This window comes from Ursus americanus, chromosome 18, assembly GCF_024610735.1.
Source record: "Ursus americanus isolate L20-20 chromosome 18, mUrsAme1.1.p, whole genome shotgun sequence".
NCBI classification, from domain to species: domain Eukaryota; kingdom Metazoa; phylum Chordata; class Mammalia; order Carnivora; family Ursidae; genus Ursus; species Ursus americanus.
Window position 1 is genome coordinate 43,264,049 of NC_142144.1, and position 19,841 is coordinate 43,283,889.

Consider the following 19,841-nt stretch of genomic DNA (forward strand, 5'->3'; position numbering starts at 1 on the left):
TTCCTTTGAGGTAATACATTTTTAAGTATTGCCTTCTTTCAACCAACCCAACAGTTAGATATTTAGTACAATTCTCTGGAGGGATTTTATTGTTTTTCAGAGATTCTTACCCCACGTTTTTGATAGAAATAGTCGGTTAACTTTGCACAACTATTTTTTGGAGGGCTACGTAGCACATCGTTAGATAAGAAATGCCAAGGTTTAACTGATGTGGCCTTGTAGTTCTCTGGCTGAGCTACAAGATAACTCTCACGCAGTTTTGTGAGCTGTTCAATAAATTCTCTGTTGAAAGTTAAGGGCAAGTATGTTGAAGTGCTCCTGAAAATGATTTACCATATCCCGGTTCCTCTTCCCATAATTTGGAGAATGTGAATCAAAGACACTTCTCTGGTTTGTAAAATAATGCAAAGTTTTAAAATGAAATTCAAAAGAGTAAAACAAAGCATTCTCTAGGAAAGACTGAACAGACAGTGGTAACAATCAACAACTGGACAGTGCAGTAAAGTTGCTTTATTCTTGAAACTATTTGGGTATTTCTGAACATTGATCATGTGTCACTCTTCTCTGCTCTTGCAGAGATGGTGGAAAACAAAATAGATAAAGCCTCTCTTATCAAGAAGTTTACATTCAATTGATAAATTCTATAGAGTTGGAAATAACTTTTCATTTTAATATACCAATATCCAGAATTTTGCAAAATGCTTTTTTTTTGGGGGGGGGGTTTATGTCGTATCTGGAGATGGGAGTGGAGACATTCACGATAATGAAGCCATCATATAAAATGCTTATTTCTAAGACTCCCCTAACATTCAGTCTTGAAACATCCATTTAATCTTTTATCTCTTGAGACAAAAAGGAAAAAAAAGTACATTGTTGGCTTTGCCTTTGTGCACTGTATTAAGTATGGTCAGGAACTTACAGTGGGATTCTTTCAAGCTCATGGAGGTTAAATAACAAGCCAGCCATTTAGTATTCAGAGCCAAAAAAAGATGATTGAGGTCATATCAGATTAAATACAAACACTGAGCAGTTTCCATCTGGTGGGGCATACTTCTAAAAGGCAGGGTAGTTTTATCAATATCATTTTTCTACTTCATTAGCTTTTTTAGCCTGGAGGCTGTGAAGTGGGATCACAGATCTCTTCACCATTAGTCTACTTCTAGCAAGCTGTGAGAAAAAATGGCAAGAAATTTTATTAAGCCCTAAAGGGAAACTGTGAATAGATCCAGTCCTTTTCCTGCCTTCAGCTCCAGAACTTTCTGGTGATTCTTGATGTGCATTCAAGAAAAACATGCACTTTAATAGAAATGTTCCCTCACTTTCCTTCTATTGCATCTCTAGGAATTGTGTAAATGCCTCTTTGAATCCAGTGGGGGGAGGGGCGGAAACTGGGGTTTATCTCTAATCAGAGTCAACTAAATTAGGCAATTATTTAATAGAGAGGATTACCTGGCTTATGTCACGTGGACCCACTATGGGGCCAGATATGCAGAGAAATTTTGATGCTTCAGACACAAAAATATCAGAGCAAACTGCTTAACTTACTCAGATTAGCAGAGCGGTGTGGTAAATCCTCGTGTGTGTCTGGCAAAATTCCCCAAACTTTTCTCACTACGTAAGATTCAGATAGCCTAAGGATCCATATGGTAATTCAATTTAAAAAATTAGACTCTTTTTTTAATCCCAGTTTTATTGAGAAATAACGGACATATATCACTGTATAAGTCTAAGCTGTATGGTATTGTGGTTTAAGTATATTGTGAAATGATTACTACCATAGGTTCAGCTATCATCTACCTTTTCATATCGATACAAGAAAAAAATTCTCCTTCTGATGAGAACTCATAGAATTTACTCTCAGCAACTTTATATACCACGCAGCAGTGTTAGCTACAGTCATCATGCCATATATTACATTCCAAGTACTTATCTTCTAGCTGCAAGTTGCTTTCTTTGACTACGTTCTTCGAATTTCCCTTTTCCCTACCCTCCACCTCTAGTAACTACAAGTCTGATCTTTTTTACCATGAGGTCATAAGTTTTTTGTTTGTTCTTTAAAATTCCACATATCAGAGAGATCATCCATTAATCGTCGTTCTCTAACTTATTTCACTTAGCATAATGCTTTCAAGGTCGAATACGTTGTCACAAATGATAGGATTTTCTCATTTTTTATGGCTGAATAATATTCCGATGTGTGCGGTATATCATATATTATCGTTACATACATACATATATATATATATATGTACGTGTATATATATAAACTTATTTGTCCATTCATCCATCAGTGGACATTTAGGGTTTTTTTCATGTCTTCTTGGCTATTATAAATAATGTTGCTGTGAACATGATGGTGCAGATATCCTTTTGAGTTACTGATTTCATTTACTTTGGATTTATTCCTGAAAGTGGAATGGTTGGATTGTATGGTAGTTTTATTTTTAGTTTTTTGAAGATCTGCCTTATTGTTTTCCATAGTGGCTGTACCAATTTACAATCCCACCACCAGGTATAGAAGGGTTTTTCTCCTCATCCATACCAGCATTTCTTATGTCTTGTCTTTTTGCTAATGGCCATTTGACAGGCATGAGCTGAAAGCTTATTGTGGTTTTAATTTGCATTTTGATTGGTGATGCTGATCATCTTTTCATGTACATGTTGGCCTTTTGTATATCTTCTTTGAAGAAATGTCTATTCTGGTCCTTTGCCCATGTGTTTAATTGGCTTTTTTTTTCTTTTCTTTATTATTATTATTTTTTTTTGGCTATCGAATTATAGGAATTCTTCACAAATTTTGGATATTACCACCTATCAGATATATAGCTTGCAAATATATAAATTTTTCCCATTCCACAGAACAGAATCCAGGACCTGTACAGCTCATTGATTAAGGACCCAACTCAGGCCAGAATATATACCAAATTCCCTGGTCAAGTGAGGCCACTGATTTTTCCCAAAGACTAGAGAAGCCACAGACTGTGTTCTCTGTTCAGGTGCCACAGTGTGAAGGGCTGTTTTATGGGCAATACAGCTTCCTATGTGCTCTGGTTATATTCTGTAGTCAGGCTGAATTCACTGGTAAGCAGGACGACAAATTAGATTCCCTGTCCAGGTACAGTGGGAGAAGCACCTTTAAAGCTGGTAAAGTTGTTTGCTGTCTTAATTCAAGCCAACCTGTGTACCCAAAGTTCCCTGACTGAACAAGGCCACTGGCTTTGTTCTACCAACTATTGGCCCTGTCTGCCCACCTCTCAGCTCCAGTGCCTCTGGACCACATAGCTTCAAGGAGTTGTCACCAAACCTTCTAGTCAGATAGGTCTGGATAACATTCTCCACAGCGAGTGGGGCTGTGTCTCAGCTCTCTTGCTTGGGTGGGTAGACCTCTCCACGTGGTACTGCACTGGCCTGGGGGAATGGCAACGTGGTCAATGAGTGGCCACTTTCTAACCATTCTAATGCAGACTTTCTTGATCTCTGTGATGCAGGAGAGTGCTTCAGTCTCACCCTTACTTGCTAGGCTCTCAGTGGTGTCTTCTTTGAAGAGTTGTTAGTTGTTTTTCTCATGAGGAGGAGGAAAGTCAGGAACAACCTATGATGTCATCTTGGTGATGTCACTCTATTCTATTAGACAGTTAATGCTCAGTTTCATCAATTCCTTTTTCATACATCTCAGTTGAATCTGTCTTAGACACTGAAACATGTTTCTGAGATTCTGGTGTACTTGAGGGGTTTTTTTTTGTTTGTTTGTTTTTTGTTTTGTTTTTTGTCTTGTTTTAATTTCTTCAAGGCCGCATTGTGTAAAAAAAAAATTATCATCATCATTGTCATCCATTTTGATTCTTCTCCTTTCATAACCATCCATTTCCTTTAAAGAATATGTATCAGAGGTTTAGTCTAAAACCAGAAAAATCTTGATGGCATTGTCTAGGTTTATATCTTTAAGGAGAATCTGAAATGAGTTGCTCGAGGTACTGCAACACTGATCCACCTGCTATTTAAAATTCTTCTGTGAGAAGTCAGATTCAGAAATCTCAACCAGCCAGCTTCAGTGCTAAGCACTAATATTAATAATACATTGCTGTTTTCCTCAGGAACTCATCAGCTATTATACTTTTTAAAATAGTAATCATATCCTTCCCCTATGCAGCCACAATTCCCTGCTCATCTTTTTCCCTAGAATGGCATTAGACAAAAAGTTCCCCTGGTTGAAAGCTTCTTTCTGTTTGATATAGCAGTTGACAGCACTTTGGGAGAAGCAGGGCATCTTTAAAATTTCAGTATCTTCTCAAACAATCTTTCTTGGCTTCCCCTGCCTCTTGGCTACTAAAAATATGAAAGGCACTCAGCAAAATCAACTTGCAATTTCAAAGAATTTGGCTGTTTTCTAGTCAACTTTGTTTGAAATGAATTTAAATATAGTTCATCATGTGAAAAACTGAAAGTCGTACATTACAAATAACCTGAGGGCATCCCCAGAATTTCTGGAGTGCTGGGAGAATGAGGCAGCCAGGTGTGCAGAGAACCTAGATGTAGCACATTCTTGAGGGTTGGGCCACTGTTAATTCACAGCATTCTGTAAGTGAGCAAAACTCAAAAGCTACCAAATCAGCTTTCTGCTTCATACCACATTAAATATATTCTGTTTCAAATCTCTTGGTAATTTTAAGGCAACAGACTTCTGAAATATTAATTGCATTCATCAATACTTCAACCACGGAAAGAAAATTCTGACTATGTTGTATATAGTATATCCAATGCAGGAGAGATTAAAATGAAAATCAACAAAGTTCATTGGCAACTACAATAATTTAAGAGAACTAACACTAAGGGAATGGAGAGGAAGTAATACATTACAGCATTCTTTCCTTAGACTTGCCTAATGTAAAATTTGCCTATCACGAGATCTAAAGATTTTATGAGTCTGAGGTAGAGTTTGGGAATGTGTTTAATGACTACTCCAAATAATTTTTATCCACAGGGGGATTTGGGGAAACACTAAGGTAGAGGGCAAGTAATTAGGGTCACCTATGAGGAAACTCAGATATGGGACTGTGTTAGGGAGCTGCAGGGGTATGCCAAGGGGCATGTAGATTAAGAGACTCCCTACTGATAACATGTTGCAGTATCTAAGTATAATTAAGAGGTCAAGTGGGTTGAGTGTAGGGGTGGATTTATTCAGTTGCTTGTAAAATTGGATGACAAGAGTAGAAAAAGTAGCAAAGAAGCAAGTAGACACACAGTCTTGAAGTATAACAAGGAATTATAAAGTAGAACAGAATGACTCGTCTTTCACCATCATTTCTCTTTAATATAAAGACTATATATGATACTCTTTCTTAACTATGTAGAAAACTATGACAAAAGGAATACAATTTCTGTGTTATTAAAATAAATGATCATTTTAATAATAGTTAAAAATATATCACTTTGTTATGTTAATTCATCCACTTTCCCCATTTTTATTTTAGGGTTACAATCACAGAACATAAACATTGTATTTCCTATAAAAAATGTTTAAGGTCCCAGATTTAATACTGATATTTCTAGAGTATTCTTTTCTTTTTTTTTCCTGGAAAAGTTTCACATTTAAAAGTAAATAAATCTCAGTGTGATACAGATATTTGCTTTTTTTTTTATTTTAATGTTTTTTTATTATATCATGTTAGTCACCATACAGTACATCCCTGGTTTCTGATATAAAGTTCGATGATTCATTAGTTGCGTATAACACCCAGATATTTGCTTTTTTATCCCTTGTCTTAAAGGCCTGTTTCCTCTGATTTGGCAGTATACATAAAAGTTGGATCTTATCACATTTTTGAGCTGTCCGCTTAGGAGAGGCTTCTTGGTGCCCATGCTGTTCCACTGTATTCGGAGCTTCAGCCTAGCTTACTTCTTGCTGCTCTTGCCACCATGCAGTGTGATGCTGAAAACTCCTTTATCTCCTGGAGGAAGTGTGCTTGATAGGACGATGCTCAGCTTGAAAGCTACCAGTGCTGACAGGGACAGGGTTTGGGGAAGGCCCTTCATTTTTTCATTTTCTCCAGGACTTACAACACTCCAGTATTACTCCAGGCCTCTCTCGATACCAAATAAATTGATTCAATTCAGTGTAGCAAGTTAAAGAAAAAAGGTCTAATGTAGAAAAAGACAGTTTTCTGGTTAAGATAAAGAAAAATTTTCAGGATTCAATATTTAAATTCAGGTTTTCATTCTTCACAAGAGAATATCCTTGAGTCATCCCAGGTAGACCTTTCGGGGTCTAACGTCAGGCCCCTGTACTCAGTTGCTTTTGTCACAAGAGGGTCCTTCTTCAAATACTCCTCACTCTTAAGAAATTCACTTCTTTGACTGAAGTCTCTTCTCTGAATCACTCCTGTTTCTTATGTAGGTTTCTCCAAGTTAAGTTCGTTCATTTTTTAAAAATTAAATTAAAGGGATTCCTACACATGGTTCAAGGGAAGATTTTAGTTCTCAAGAACAATGCAGTGTTTACCCAATTGAAGAAGGATATATATCTGTGAAACCATCCCTTGTATTTGGTAACAGTCCATTATGCTTAAGATTATTGTTTGATTTCTTAAGTGATTTTCACTGCAGTCTGCCAGACTCAGAATGGAGCCATTCTATTTCCTTGCTCTACTCTGCTTCATGATGCAATCCTATTTTATAATTTTTATAAGAAGAAGCCTTTAAAGTGTGCATTTCAGAAAATGCTTGATTAAAGCCAAAAATTTCTTTAAAATACACCACTACTACATTAATCAGTATCCTTGAAGAGGAGGAAGATATGGTAGATAAACATGAAATCTTATTTTTAACTATTTCCACTTCAAATTTTTGATCTCCCTTCATTTCTTGGGTTTAAACAATGATATCAACTTGCTGTGTATCTTTCTGTATTTTTAAATATGTTTATATTATTCATTGAAAATAAATAAAAGTGGATTTATTATGTTATTACTGAGCTGGCCATAACTTTGCAACAAGTATAACCGAATGCTCAATTTCTTTTTGTCACTTTCAGAGGAGTCATACAGAATTGCACCTGAAAACAATGTATCACTGGGGGAAATTATCCATTGGACCCTCCCCTGCCCCACACTGATTCTTATCTCCCAATGGCCCAATGCCTCTGTACTTCTAGAAAATGTCATACTGGTCCTCTAGGCAGCCACTGAGGCAGGTAGTCTCTCTTTGCAAATCAAGTTCAGCTAGTACTCAGGAATCCAAGTAGGGACTTGGAGGCATTGGTTCCACATATGAAATATAATTCTTGTTCTTTAATGATGGTGTGCAATGCTTGATTACATGAAGTAAAATTTATTCTTAAATATAATACAATAGTTTTGGCTTTGGTCTCACAATCAGTTGGTCTAATGCTATCAATAGTCTAATTGAACCTATGCAACAACTACATTACCATGAAAATAGAGTACCTCAGTAAAAATATTTGTTTCTGGGAGCACCTGGGTGGCTCAGTTGGTTAAGTGACTGCCTTGGGCTGGGGTCATGATCCCGGAGTCCCAGGATCGAGTCTCGAGATTGAGTTCCGCATCGGGTCCCTGCTCAGAGGGGAGTCTGTGTCACTCTCTGACCCTCTCCCTTCTCCTGCTCTCTCTCACACTCTCTCTCAAATAAATAAATAAAATCTTTAAAAACATATTTGTTTCTGAATTTTGAGTAATTAGTAAGAATTGAAAATCATTAAAAATGTTTCATTTCATTTTTCAAAAATAGAACTTTTTAAATAAAGTAATTTAAGAGGAAAAAGGGCTTATTCACATGCCCATCAGAAAAGTGATCATTAAAAATGTTATCAACAATTTCAAGATATCGAGCACAATTATATTTTCTTCTTCAGTATATTCCATCTTGAGTAAATAATTCTTGTTCCTCTGGATCTTAAGTGAAGTAATTTGCTTTCATAAAGTATATCTGCTTCTAATTTAAAATGATTTCTGGAAATTCCGATCTAGATACCTGGTGCTATCTGAAAGTTGTCTAACCAATGTCAGATCCCTACACCTAGGTGCACGCTCTTTTTTTGTTTTTTGTTTTGTTTGTTTGTTTTAAAGATTTTATTTATTTATTTAACAGAGATAGAGACAGCCAGTGAGAGAGGGAACACAGCAGGGGGAGTGGGAGAGGAAGAAGCAGGCTCATAGTGGAGGAGCCTGATGTGGGGCTCGATCCCATAACGCCGGGATCACGCCCTGAGCCGAAGGCAGACGCTTAACCGCTGTACCACCCAGGCGCTCCACACGCTCTTTTTTTGAATCATGATTTTTATTTTTTCTTTTGTACTTTTTGTGATAAATAAAACAAATAGCATCACATCTGTGCTAAAATTTTTTAAGAGACAAGTACATTACTCTTAATTATAGGTACGCTAACATACCGCAGATCTCTAGAACTTAAGTTGTATAACTGAAACTATAATCATTGAACAGTGATCCCTCTTTTCTTCCTTGCCCCATTCCCTGGCAACCACCATTCTAACTTGCTGCTTCTATGAGTTCGGCTTCTTTAGATATCTCAGACAAGTAGAATCATGTAGTACATGTCCTTCCATAATTGACTTATTTCATTCACTCAGCATGATATCTTATCCATGTTGCTACATATGAGAGGAGATCCTTTTTTTTATTAAATAATAGTCCTTCATGTATGTATACCACATTTTCTTTATCCATTCAATGTCAATGGACATTTAAAATAAAACTACCTTATGATCCAGCAATTTCACTTTTTTTTTTTTTTTTAAGACTTTACTTATTTACTTGAGAAAGAAAGAGAGCATGACTGGCAGGGAGATGGTGGCAGATGGAGAGGGACAAACAGACTCCCTGCTGAGCAGAGGGGCCCAATGTGGGGCTTGTGGGGCTCAATCTCAGGACCCTGATATCATGACCTGAGCTAAAGTCAGACATTTAACCGACTGAGCCACCCAGGCACCCCCCCCCCAGCAATTTCACTTCTGAATATTTATCCAAAAGTATTGAAAACAGGATATCAAAAAGTCAATTCTTTACAATATCAACTTCTAGGATTACAAAGTACAGCAATTTTGTAAGGCTCTGGGACTGATCTTTTCTGAAGGCCAGTTTCTGCTTCATAACTTATAAAGAACTTTTAGGCAAACACAGCAAACATGAGAAAAAAGCAGGAATTATTCTGATGATAGAACTGAATGGTTGTGATTATCCTATAGTAATGAATAATGGAGGACAATTAGAATGAAGGACAATTATTTACTGGGGTACAAAAAAATAGTATTTTATAAAGACTTGATTAATTTTTCCTTGATGATAAACACATCTTTTAGAAGGTGAGGGCATAGACATCTTCCAGGATTTTTCTGTAATGTGCACACCTTTAAAATACATCTATATTAATAACGCTTCACCTAAACAGAAATATATGTCACCTACTGTATCATTATCCTATTTCTAGGTAGCTTCTAAATTTAAATGTGAGAAATACAGGAAGGTGGTCATTACCAATGCATGAAAACAGACATGTTTCTGGTCATCACAATTTACACAGGCCATGAGAGATTCCATTATAGGGAATCACATACACTCTGTCTGTCTGTCTTTCTTTCTTTTCCTTTTTTTTTTTTTCCTTTATCAGTTTAATGGCATGGTAAATGTATTCTAGTCAAAGCCAAATGCTATATGTGTGGACAGCCCTTTTTTAAAATTTTAATTTATTGTTTCAGTCAACTTTCTGAAAGGGTAGGAGTCAAGTTTTCTTCCCTTTGGGTTTTCAGAACATAAGCATTTTCAATGATCTTACAAAGGCTCATGTCCCAAAAGGTAGCTGGGCAAAGAAGGATGGCAGGAGGTCAGCAGTGACCCAGAAAGCTAACAAGAATGAAATTCCCACATCTCTTCACAGTGGATACAAAAAAAATACATAAAGAAGCTCAAATGAGTTCATTTCCTTTCATATGTTTATTTGAAATTGATTTTTCCTCACCTTATTTCATGAGGAGCATGACAGATGAAAGTGTTATATATAATTCCACTATTCTCTACAGTAAACATCTCTTCAGATGGTCTACCAGGCATCTCAATCCCCTAAAACCTCCTTCCTTCTCCACCATTCACATAGCTATCATGAAAAATGACATATTCTTGAATGTAGCTACCCCCAGCTACATTTTGTGGGCCCAGAGAACAGCACCTGACTTCAGCTGGGCCAGTGATTTTCTTAACCTCAAATATTTGAGCTTGTGTCAGAGTGTCAAGGACAGGCTTGTAGAGTTGCAGATTATGTAGGCTGTAAAACTTGCTATAGGACCATCTTTAGTACCGTGTGCATATAGCCAATAGTCAATGAGATAAAATAAAGCTATGACACAGAGAGAGGTAAATGAAACAGAGGCAGAGGGTTCAAGTTTTTGACTTCAGAGTTTACGGAGGCAATGCAGGTTTTCTACCTGTGGTCACACAATAATTAAGTAGAAGAACCAGTTCTAAAACACAGGTATTCTCAGTCTTTTCTTTAATTATCCTATAATATAAAACTCCAAGAATGCAGAGATGTTTGCCTCGCCTGTTCAATATCTATACCCAGAGTGAACGGAACATCATTGATGTCCAATAAATAATATTTTAATAAATGTAAACCTATGACACATTCTACTTATATTACTAACTAAAATTAAGCTTCTCCATCTAGACAAAGAGTTGGAGTAGCAGTACAAGCTATGTAGACACATGGGGATTTTCTTCACATAAAAATACAAAATCATCCAGTTTAATACATTGTTCTCATAATTAGTAGGCATATTTTGGTACTACTGGTAGCAAATTGGTACTACTGGTACTAGTTATTTCCTTATGCAAAGTAGTTCTTGTGTACTTCTAAAACCCATTTTAATGTAATAACAATCTCAAAGGATGATGACATGTAAATAAATACTTATTCTGACATTTAATGGGTGATGAACGGATGCCATCTTATTACTATTTGCCCATGTACATATATCCTTTATAAGGACTTGAATTGTTTAATCCTGTTTGGCCTTTCTTATTATTATCATTTCCTAATTTAGTATGTTTTATTGCATGAGTGTTGAGGAAATTACTGGTCTTCTTATAAAGCATCACAAAATAGGAAGGATAGCATAGAAGCATGCAGAATCTGTAATTCTGTATATACAAATATGACTACTATATTTGTACAATTTATGCAAACTGCACCATGCCCTGGCTAGTTTCAAATGAGTACCAATAACATCTCTAAAAATTAAAAGACAAAAATGCAGAGACAAAAAAAAAATGAAAGTCAACAACCAACACATGGAAAAACCTGAAAAAAAAGCTTTCCCTATTTTGTTGCATTTATTGAAAGAAAAGTGATGAGAATTTATCCCATTAGAAACAGTAACATGGAGCAAATGAAAGAGATCCAAGAAAGACACTAGGCCTGTCTGCTAGAAGAGGCTGTGAATAGTCTGAAGGTTATGGAGGATGAGAGGTCCTGCCCAGACAGCAGGTGACACTGTCTAAGAGGTGTGACAGCAAGAGAAATTCTCAACAAAGGGGTGGATGGCTCAAGAGTAAGTGAAGCAGCCAAAAGGCATCCAGAAAATCCATCAGTAAGAAATTCTGGTTCCATCCTACTGACCAGAGTTCAGAAGCAGGACTCAAGTCCCTCAGTGTCACTGAACAAGAATGATGCTGCCTTTTAGTACCAGAAATGGGATACTAAGATTAGAATTCAGTAAGGAATACTGGAGTATGAAGTGATGATTAAAAATAAGGCAAAACCCCACTGAGAAGACCTAGGTACAAAGTCAGAGCAAAAGTACAAGAAACAGAGGGTTTGATGCTGTGAAGAGGCAGTCTGAAGCTCTTTAAACTTTTCTACTTCTGGTCCAGATGGATCCTAGATAGGTATCAAATGGTCACAAATACGAGGGATAGGAAGAGTGTAGGCTAGGGATCCAAGATCAGTATCTTACAAATTTTTCTTAAATAGACCAGTTGGGGATGGGTGGTAGGGCAATCAAGACGAAAATGAAATAATTTAGCACATTATTTTTATTGTTGAACAGATGAATTTTATTTTCTTTAAACTTTTTTTTAAAGATTTGTTTATTTGAGACAGAGAGAGAGAGCACGAATGGAGGAGGGATAGAGAGAGAGAGAGAATCCTCAAGCCGACTCTCCACTGAGCATGGAGCCCAACATGGAGCTCAATATCTGGATCCTGGGATCATGACTTGAGCCAAAATCAAGAGTCGGCCACTTAACTGCCTAGCCACCCACATGCCCCAAGCAGGTGATTTTAACTTTGTCCCTCATTATTAACTGCACACTCTCAGATAAATAAATCACTTAACTTGAATATGAAATGTACACACTTCATTTACAAAATGAAAATAATGAGACTATCATTGTTTTGAAGATGAAATTGAGTTATATAATGCATATAACCCTTTATCACAGTATAAATAAGCAGTTGCCTATAACTAGCCACATTAGCATATGAGTAGTTACTAAAAGGTAATCATCACTTAGGCCTCTACAAGAGTTCATGTAAATTATCAACTGAATAGTAGACTTCGCCAGACTAAAGTTAGCTAAGAACCTGCTACAGAATTCTGAATGGGAAACATTTAATACATAAGATATATAAACTAAGTTCAAGGTTTTTTTTCTGATTTTGTTCCTGCCATAACGTATATACATGTTAGCTGTTGTAGCAAGTATGATCTTCATGCCTAATAACTGAAGCTTTCAAATTTCAGACATACTGTTTTTAAAAAGGCAAACGTCTATCTCAAGAGAATGCATTATAAATGTTAAGATTTTTTTTCACTATTACTCATTACAATTTGCTTTTTAAGCATTTGCTAAATATCTCCTATGGTTAGTGGCTTCTGTATACCTTTCAGATGTTTCTAAGTCAAGATAGTAAGAAAGAGTAGATCCACAATGCCCATACAAATTTAGTTCACTAGCAACTTGGGGATGATGTGGATAAAAGATCCATCTCCAAACTGATATGACCTTGTAATTCTCATGTCTATTACATGGCGGGGTTTTTATGACAGGTTAGCCAGGTCCTGCCACAGCTTGTTGCAAAACATCTATATTTTCACACCAAATGATTCCTAAAAACGAATCTTCAGGTGAAGAGAAAAAGCAGAGGATGAGATGGACTCTTTTTCTTTGGAATAAATCTGTTTTAAAATTTCGGCTGGCTTCCATAATTAATCCTATTATGAGTGCTTTTTATTAAATACATCATTCTTGGAAAAAAATTATCTAATCATTTAAACCATTAAAAATGTACTTATATGAAGGTACATTTCTAATTATATTTCTCTTGTCTTTCAATAGCTACTAATTTGTTTAGGCTATTCAGGGGAATTTCTAGGGTTTGGTATTCTATTTTGGCAAAACCAATAATAAAATATTTGATTGATTCATGACTAAAGAATATGATTACTATATATAATTTAGTAATATGCTTGAAATAAAAAGGATTTAACACTGAAATTCAGATAAAGCTAAGATAACAACTGCAATAAAAAAAGTAAGATTTCCAATTTACAGGGGAAATGTAAATATCAAATATAAAAATTATCTCAAACTTATACCTTCATTCCTCCTCCTACATGCTCCCACATACTTCTATGAGTATGTGTAAGTATGTTTGTGATTCTCATTTATAGAAGCTATATCAGAAACTGACTTATATTGAGTTTTTGTGTTTCTCTTTGTAGCAAATCAGCTTTCAAGATAAAAATTTCACTAGCTATACATTCAAATATCACCAGTGGGAAAATAAAGTATTTCTAGGAAAATATTTTAATTTTAGCTAAAAAGAATAATTTCATACACACATACATAACTAATATTGTAACTTTAAAATAAAATAGTTATTTTTCTTTGGGGAATTAGCATTTAATTATTTAATGTAAATAAAATTAAATCTGTAATGAAAGAGATAAACGGTAAACATTTTTTTCACAATTACTCTAATTTGTCAAAATGCATTTTTCTGAAGTCCTAGTTGAAAAAATACATAAACACGAGATAATAAAATAACACATTGAATGTATAGTAGGTCTCTGAGCTTTACCTACCTTAAATCACTTAATCCTTAATATATCCTTGTGGTATATATTCAAATAGCAAATCATATTGTAATGAAACCTGAAACTAATATAAGGCTATATGTCAATTATAACTCAAAAAAAAAAAAAAAAACAACCTTGTGAAGTTGACTTATATCCATTTTACAAATAAAGAAACCTAAGTTTGAACTGGAAATGTTACATGCTCAGGGTTACAATCAGTAGAAATGTTGGTATTATACCAAGAAATTATATACAAACTTAAAATGGGAATGCATCATTTCTATAACCTGCAGATGCATGCAGCTATGCATGGATGAACCTATGGGCCAGGACAAGGGTGTCATAGCTAGTAAAGTGCCTAGGGGACAAAATTTAAGGAGGTGCTTGCTCTCAGAATTGTGAAAAATATGAGTCAGTACTTGAACGATCTCCATGGGCTTTTTTGTATAATTAACATAAAATGTTAAATTACTTTCAGGTGTACAACATATTGATTCAACAATTCTATACATTTCTCAGTGCTCACTGTGTTAAGTGTAGTCACCATCTGTCGCCAAACATTATCACAATATCATTGACTCTATTCCCTATGCTGTCCTTTTCATCTTCATGACATATTTATTTTATAACTCAAAGTTTGTACCTCTTAATCTCCTTTATCCCCTTTAGTACTTGCATGATCTTAGTAGTGGATGCTTCCTTAAATTGTGTAGCCAGATACCTCGCTTGCCATAACCCCCAAAATAGAATAAGTGTGTTGGTCCTGGCAGAGTATAATGTAAAACTCTATTTTGCATCTGTTGATCTTTCTTCAGCGTTTCTGATTCTCTGCTTTCCTCTCAGAAACTGTATCCAGTGGTTGAACGTTTGATCAGAAACATCCTCTCAGGGGCGCCTGGGTGGCACAGCGGTTAAGCGTCTGCCTTCGGCTCAGGGCGTGATCCTGGTGTTATGGGATCGAGCCCCACATCAGGCTCCTCCGCTATGAGCCTGCTTCTTCCTCTCCCACTCCCCCTGCTTGTGTTCCCTCTCTCGCTGGCTGTCTCTATCTCTGTCAAATAAATAAATAAATCTTTAAAAAAAAAAAAAAAGAAACATCCTCTCAATAATCAGTTATGAATATTTGCTATGGAACTTTTCTTTATGATTTCAAAATGAAATAATATAGCACCAGTTACCTGCAGAATAAAACAAATACCTTAAGCCTATTCTCGGTACTAGGAAGTACTTAAAGTAGCCAGAAGTTCATGCAGGAAAGCAAAAAGGAAACTATCTCATGTTGAGGGCCTATTCAGAGTCAAGCACTTTCTTCAACACTCAGTAGATATCTACTGAGCACCTACAATGTGATAAGCATTAGTCTAGCCACTGGAGATAAGTCAGTGACAAAACAGATCAAAATTTCTGACCTAAACAGAGGGCACAATCTACTAGACAAGATACAATTAACAGAATAAATTAATAAAGAATCTGGGATGTGAGAGAACAACATCACCCTAAGATCCCAAAATGGCTGGGCCTCATTAAGGAGCCTCCATTCTAGTCCCGTTCCCCATGACCAATCCCCTAGGTTAAGGAGAGTCCTCTGTGTGTGTGCATCTGCAGACCACGGAACCAAGTGTTCTTGTTTGCTGCCCATATGGGAAAAGCTGTGACTTGATGTCTGGGAAGAACACATGGACTGTCATGGTGAGGAATGGGGCCTGAAGTGGAAAGATAACAGGTTTTTGAAATTTGAACTGGGAGGTGAAACTCTGAGGAATACAATACATGAGACTAAGTTGGTTATTAGCATATAATTACAAGTATGACATTTTGAGTATTTGAATAATTTTCATTGTATATGTTCTCTAATTTTGCAAAACGTGTACACTGATTTGTCTAATATGTATGGTATCCTGTCAATACACTGGCATAGTTAGGTATCCAAGTGATAAACATGAGAAAGATAAATTTAGTTTCTATGGCACCCTATTATTTATTCATTTATATAATATATAATTGCAATGAAAAGAAAGTTATTAGAACATAGCAAAGTCAAATTATGATCAGAATTTTTATTAAAAAAGTACCAAGTCTTGGTACTTGATTAAAAAGTACCAAGTCTTCAGAGAGTAAAATTGTAAACTGGCCACATACAATTTTACAAAGAAATTGTCTTTAGTTAATTTTGGTACAAATGTTATGGTAGGCGGAATAATGGCGACTTCCAAAGATATTCATATTCTAACCCCTTGAACCTGTGAATAGGCTGGATCACATGGTAAAGGAGAACTAAATTCACAGATGGAATTAGGGTGCCATTAATGGAATCAGCTGAACCGAGGTAAGATTGTATTCTGGATTACCTAAGTGTAATCACAAGGATACTTATATGAGGGAGGTAGGTGGGTCAGTGCCAGAGAAGTGATGACAAAGCAAGATTGGAGAGATGTGGTGTGGAATGTGATGGGATGGGATAGGATGAGATATGAGGACTCAACTTGTTATTCCTGGCTTTGAAGGTGGAATAGGGCCAGGATCCAAGGAGTGTGAGGGCCCCTAAAAAGTGGAACATGGAAAAAAACCCCAAAGAAACAAAAAAAGGCAAATTATCCACCTGGAGCTACCAGAAATGAATGAAGTCCTGCCAACACCTTGATTTAAGCCCAGTGAGAGCCATTTTAGATTTCTGATCTCCAGAACTGTAAAATGATGAACACGTGTTGTTTTAAGCCACTAGGTTTGTGGTAATTTGTTATGGCATCCACACAAAACTAGTAAAAACATGAATCTAAGGTGTATCAGACTGATCTATGGTTATAAAATTTAACTACTTTAACTGAAATCGTTTGAAAGATTTTATTCTTGATAAATGGATTGGGTAAAAGAAACCCAACATACCTTCTAGCAATGCGAGGTTACAAAATATCCTGTTGACTTAGCCTCCATTCTGAATAGTAAAAATAGCTCCATTCTACCCCCTGCCCCCACCCCACACCATGAAAAAGGAAACTAATCTGAATATTTGTAATCGCAACTCTGCCCTCATATACATTTAGGGTCTAAATTTTATATCATCTGTGTGGTTGATGAATCACAACATAAGAAATCAATCTATAATGGTCTTGAGGACACCTGGCTGGCTTATTCAGTAGAACGTGTGACTCTTGATCTAAAGATTGTGAGTCTGGGCCTCACATTAGTGGTAGACCTTACAAAAAAAAAAGAAAAAATCATTAATTTTTTTTTTTTTTTAATGGCCTTGAGTTAGAAGTCCATCTTTCAGGGGAGCCTGGATGGCTCAGTGGTTAAGTATCTGCCTTCAGCACAGGTCATGATCCCAGGGTCCTGGACTGAGTCCCACATCTGGCTCCCTGCTCAGTGGGGAGTCTGCTTCTCCCTCTGCCTCTCTCCCTACTCATGCTTGAGTGCACTCTCATCCCCCCCAATCAATCTCTCCCCTCTTTTTCTGAAATAAATAAATAAAATCTTAAAAAAAAGTCGATTTTACAGAAAGACATGCAAATATTTTCCCTAGGAAAGCATCTTTATCTGAGGCCCCTCAAAATATCCATAGACTATAATGAACAAATTTAAGCACAAAACTAATAAATGGATGTGGAAAGCCACCACTGTCAAAGGCAGCAAATATAACAGAATTGAATCCCGACAACTTCACTAGTGAATTGTCAACTACAAAATATAAGCATATATAAACAGAGATATATTAGGAAAGTGAAAATTCAATTAAGGATCAAAAAATTCTAAAAATGCTTTAGGACATTTTCCAAGAACAAACTAGAAGCTCAAAAAAGAAAATCATAATTATAGAATATTAAACATTCAATAGACAGATGAAATACCATATGAACAAAGTTGAACAGATAATGAAAACAACACAGTCAAGAAAAAAATTGAAAAGGTCAATAAGAAAAGGCAGATTACCAATCAAGGAAATACAGTTACTTTGACAGAAGATTGTTTAAGAGCATTAACAGGAACCAGAAGGTGATGAGTGCTTTTTGAAAGTTCTGAGAAATAATAACTATCGACTTTGAACTATTTATTAAACTAAATGATCGCTTGAGAATAAAGTAAAATTAAAGATATTTTCAGCAATATACCTACAATTAAAAAGAAACAAAACAAAAAATAATAAATGAATTCAGTATACTGTATAACTCAGGATTTGGAGAAAAATGAAGGGTATGCAAAAAAGCTTAAAACTGTATTTGTTATATTTTATCAAACCAGTTGTTAGATCATCAATGATTATCATGATTCTCTATAGCGTTTCATGTTTGAGAGATTTCATAATTTTTTAAATGATAATAATATGAGAAAATGGATAATAAAAACAGTGTTATAAATGATAATTTAAGAATACTAAGAATTCAAAGGAAGGAAATCAAGATAAGAAAATGTAACAAGTTGAATTGAGTGTTGAAGCTTCAATCGATAATTAGCATCTGGAGTATTGAAAGTAAATAAGTCGAAAACAAGCAAAGGCACAATAGAATAATTAACTGAGTTGAAAACCATAGCCTCCTTAACAAATTCATGTGCAAAGTTAATCTTCCATTGCTCCAGATCAAATGAATACAAAGAGGATAGCAGATGGATTTCATATGGCAATTTAAAAATATCAGAGATAAAGTTCTTATTAGTATCCAGGAAGAAAATCTATTGTCTAAATAACAAAAAGAAATCAGAAAACCTCAATTTTCTCGATTTTCTCTTATTTTTTTTTAAATAATGAACACTTGGCACTATATCTAAATATCTAAGCTAAAACTTATAAATGCAGTTGCTTTAGGAGTTGTTGAAATAGTCATCTCCTTAAAATTGAAAAAAAATGGTAGATAAACTATAAGGAAGATATTGGGGCCTATAAATGAAATTGAAGTAATTAATATATTAGTACCAATATATATATTAATACCAAAATTAACACCTCATAAACATATACTACACCTTATAGTCAAGGTTTTGTAAACTTTACAAAACCCCTTATAATCTGCCCATCTATCATTTTGTAGACATGTAGAAACACATATATATTTATGTATTATATATATATATATATATATTCAGGTATATTTACTCACTTATCATTGTACTATGCACAAAATAAGGAAATAGAGGAGAAAAATGAAGTAAAAGCAAGAATTGAAAGAGGCAGTTTAGAGTTGAAGTTTCCAGCTAACCTGAGAATATCTTTTGTTCCCTGGAGGCCTTACCTGCTTTTTTATTTTTCCCCCCTTGATGGTGCAAGACTCAGTGGACCAGACATAAAATCAGGACCCACGTTAATAGGATACCCTACATAAAGCTAAGACTTGAAGTCCATCAAGTATGAACTAGGAAAAAAAATAATCCTATAGAATAGGGTATTATGGAAACTTGCAGACTTCCACATTGGGTAAAAGAGGAAAAAATAATAATCTAACAAGAGAATTTTAACTACAAGAGGTCTTTGTGCAGGATTATGTCCCATAGTCAAACTCTGGCTAAAAAATTGCCTCTTGGAGCTTGAGAAGAGAAAAGACAGAGCCTCTCTGGAACAAAAACCCTTAAACTAAGGTCTCAAAAATTCCACAGAAAAATTCCTAAAGTGAATTCATAGTCAAAAATTCCAAAATAGACGAGGACACAAAATAGCATGAGAATGAGCCAGTAGAAATAACAGACAGTCTTTCAAAGACTCAATCAAAGAGGTCAGGATAATAAAGCAAGAAGGGCGATCGTTTTA